We start from the raw sequence: 3,646 nt of genomic DNA, 5'->3' as shown, positions 1-3,646 counted from the left end.
TCAGTGCAATTTGGGAAAGAAATCAATTAAATTTGTATGTGGATGTGTGTAAATATACAAATGTAATCCCCGTTGTAATCGTTAACATTTTCATAAGTAACTGTAATTTAATTACACATTTTTTCTTAGTAACGGTAACTTACATTTATTACATTTATTTTGTAATTAAATTACGTAACGCCGTTACATGTAACTAGTTACTCCCCAACAGTCACACATCATCACCAAGATTATTATAATATGTAACACTATAAAATGGTTCCCTTCAGGAACTCGAGATGCGTCGGAAAACGCTATGGGAACACCTTCAGCATGACCACGCTCTGAATAACATGTGTAATCAGTCCAATGGAAGGGCGAGACGTCACAGGCGTGTTCTGTTACACCAAATAATGATCTTTAAAAAAGCATCATATGACCCCTTTAAAGGAGATGAAAATACAACTAACGTAAGTGAAGATCTGGCATCGCAAATTCTTCAAGGATAACACTATCACCTTTTCTGCCAAATGAGGTAAGTTTAGACCTTTTATTGTCTTGTTTTAAACACTCAAGGACGATAACATGCAAAAGAGAAATCAATTCGGTAACGTTACTAGCAGGCTGTCTGTGAAGCGGCTGAGTGAACACAGGCATCCGACGAATCAGACAGCACGCCAGCAGCGCATTAAGTTCACTTCCGCACTGTAACGGACAAATGCACACGACATTATGCCAAAATGACCTTTGTGGGCGAGTGACCTCGTAAACAACACAGTCTAAAATTAGTTAAAAAGTCTTAATTGACCGTAAAGACTGGAGTAGATCGGATGTGTGTCAGATATGCGTCGTGTTTTAAAGGGACAGCAGTTCATGACATTCATAGTGTTTCTTTTTTTTTCTTTCTAATGACAGGACACAATTGCTGCTGTACTGTGAATCTCAAGCACCCCTGCATTCTTATCATGGGTTTGTATTCCGTTTTATTAACAGTTTTTATTTAACATTAGTGTTAAATATTGAAAATAAAATAGTCAGAGTCATTTATTCTGTTGACTTTTACAACAACAGGGACCATTGGAAATGTAAGTTAAGCAATTTATAAACAATTGTTTGAATTGGAAAGTATTAGGGATAGCAGTTGATTTAATAATGAACTTAAAATACTGTATGATTGCTTTTCCATCTCCAACCTGCATGTTATTCTGTTCAGTTTAATTAATTACATTTTTTTGTCATATCCATTTCTTTTAGAGTTTTCCTTCCCCTTATTACCCAAACGTAACACATTGTTCCCTTATACCTACACGTATGTTCTTTATAAGTACACTATAATTACAGAAACGTACACCGTAAATTCAGTATAGTTACATAGTTCTTTGCGGGTTGTAATCTAAAGCGTTACCACACATTGCTAAATGAATTGATTTGATTGAGTAATTGATTGATGAAATCGTTGTGTCCTAACCAATTTAAGGCAAACAAAAGCCATTGCATGCATTTTTAAGAATGTTTACATGAAGTAAAAATAAACCATGTTCAATTCGTATATTGTGCTGTATTTAATTGCTTTATATATATATTTTTCATATATATAGATGCACCATTAAAACATAAAAAGTCCTGGGTTTTTTTTTACTGTGGGCAGACCTTCAATTAACGGAAAATTTTTGTTTTTTTAATTACGGTACAAAGTCCGGGTAATGAGCTGCCAGTACTTTTTCCGTTTTTTTACTGATTTTTTTTTTAGAGTGTACACTGCACTGACCTTCTCACATAGTTATCAATTTTTAACACACCAGGATCAGTCACAAGAATATCATCATTCTGGCATTCATGGATAGAATTTCCAAAGTGAATATGTTGTTAGTATGAGGATGAGTAATTGATGACAGAATTCACATTTTTGTGTGAACTATCCCTATAAACAATATTGTGTTCTCTTATAGGAAAACATGTTTTGAATCTTGACTGTTTCACAGTTTGTGAAGTTTAAATTTTGTGACCACTGTTTGGTGCAACACCAGTATTGTACGAGTGCTCATGTTTTCTTTTTCTAATTCTGTCTGTTACTGTTTAAAGCTAAATTGTCTTCCACAATACAAGCATTTTTCAGTGTTTGACACATTGTTAAATGAATTGATTTGATTGAGTAATTTAGTGATGAAATCGTTGTGTCCTAACCAATTTAAGGCAAACAAAAGCCATTGCATGCATTTTTAAGAATGTTTACATGAAGTAAAAATAAACCATGTTCAATTTGTATATTTTGCTGGATTTATTTGCTTTATATGTTTTTTTAATATATTTAGATGCACCATTAAAACAGAAAAAGTCCTGTTTTTATTTTTACTGTGGGCAGACCTTCAATTAACAGATTTTTTTTGTTTTTTAATTACGGTACAAAGTCCGGGTAATGAGCTGCCAGTACTTTTTCCGTTTTTTTACTGATTTTTTTTTTAGAGTGTACACTGCACTGACCTTCTCACATAGTTATCAATTTTTAACACACCAGGATCAGTCACAAGAATATCATCATTCTGGCATTCATGGATAGAATTTCCAAAGTGAATATGTTGTTAATTCCTAGGAATCAGTTCATACCATTGATGGAGTATCAGCAAAATCCGCTTCCTCATCAGCTTTTCTGTCATTCTTACAATCATCCTAAGCATCCTCAACACATTGAGGATGTGTTGAGGAAGAATATCCTGATGTTCCAGCTGTTGAGGATGTGTCACAGCAAAGCGGTCTGGCAGGACGCCCATATCAGATGTGCCATCTGCCACCAAAAGCCCAAGCAGGCATTCAAGATCATCCAGTGACCAATATTCACTTTGATTAATTACTGTTTGCCTCTTTTTGACCCCTGTCTGTGTGTGTGTTTGTTTGTCATAAATTCTGTACTTTTGGAAAGTCCTATGTGTCCGTGAAGGCACAAACAGATGGCTAACATGATACTACTCACATTCATTACGGAGTATTCTTGCTCCATCTTTTGCTGTCAAATAGCTGAAAATGTATGTTGAAAACACAATGCAGTTAGAGTATCAGCAGGATGGGACAGCATTCCTAGGTTTTCAGACAATACAGAAAAGAAAGATAGCTCAGAGTGCATGTTAAAACATATAAACTGTGGCTAGGCTTCTAATTCCTGATGCCTGACCATAATTAGTTACATTACTAGTTACGTTACTTTTTTCTCTCCATGAAATTTATGAAATCCCAGCATACACGCTCCCGATAAATATTTGTTATTAAAGCATCAACATTCACAGAACACTGTTATTTCACGTGTTATAGCCTAAATAGAAACTCTGCATACGCTTGCACCCGTTAATCGTTTATATTTTATATTAGTTCATGTTGCTTTTGTGCAATAGATCAATAACAATTTATTTGTTTAGATATTTTTTTGCGGGAGTCCCGTGAATCATTTTATTCTCCCGCATCCCGCACACACACGAGTGTCTACCCGCCCAGTGTTGCCAACTCATTTTCAGGGGAAGTTGCTAAAGGCAGAACCGTTTGTTGCTAAATTTTTCCACATATTTTTTTCTTACAGTGTACCTAACTGAACAACAATTATATATACAAGCTAATAACATGCTGTATCATAAATGTGCATTTATTATTGACCAATTGGAACTAGCAACTTAATGCACAT

The 3,646-nt window shown here is 34.8% G+C and overlaps 1 long non-coding RNA gene across 1 annotated transcript in view; it reads right to left on the bottom strand.

The window, feature by feature from the left end:
* Positions 1–2,650, bottom strand: part of LOC107733420 (uncharacterized) — an 8,002-nt gene extending 5,352 nt beyond the window's left edge. Inside the window, exons 1-2 of the long non-coding RNA XR_001638974.1 lie at positions 2,640–2,650; positions 1,388–1,393 (exon numbers count right to left, since the gene is read on the bottom strand). This is a non-coding gene — a long non-coding RNA (uncharacterized LOC107733420). The remainder of the gene's footprint in view (positions 1–1,387; positions 1,394–2,639) is intronic.
* Between the last annotated feature and the right edge of the window lie 996 nt (positions 2,651–3,646).

Source organism: Sinocyclocheilus rhinocerous, unplaced genomic scaffold, assembly GCF_001515625.1.
Source record: "Sinocyclocheilus rhinocerous isolate Xijiao unplaced genomic scaffold, SAMN03320098_v1.1 scaffold460, whole genome shotgun sequence".
NCBI classification, from domain to species: domain Eukaryota; kingdom Metazoa; phylum Chordata; class Actinopteri; order Cypriniformes; family Cyprinidae; genus Sinocyclocheilus; species Sinocyclocheilus rhinocerous.
The sequence above is the reverse complement of the archived record's forward strand: the minus strand, read 5'-3'. Positions and strand labels throughout refer to the sequence as shown.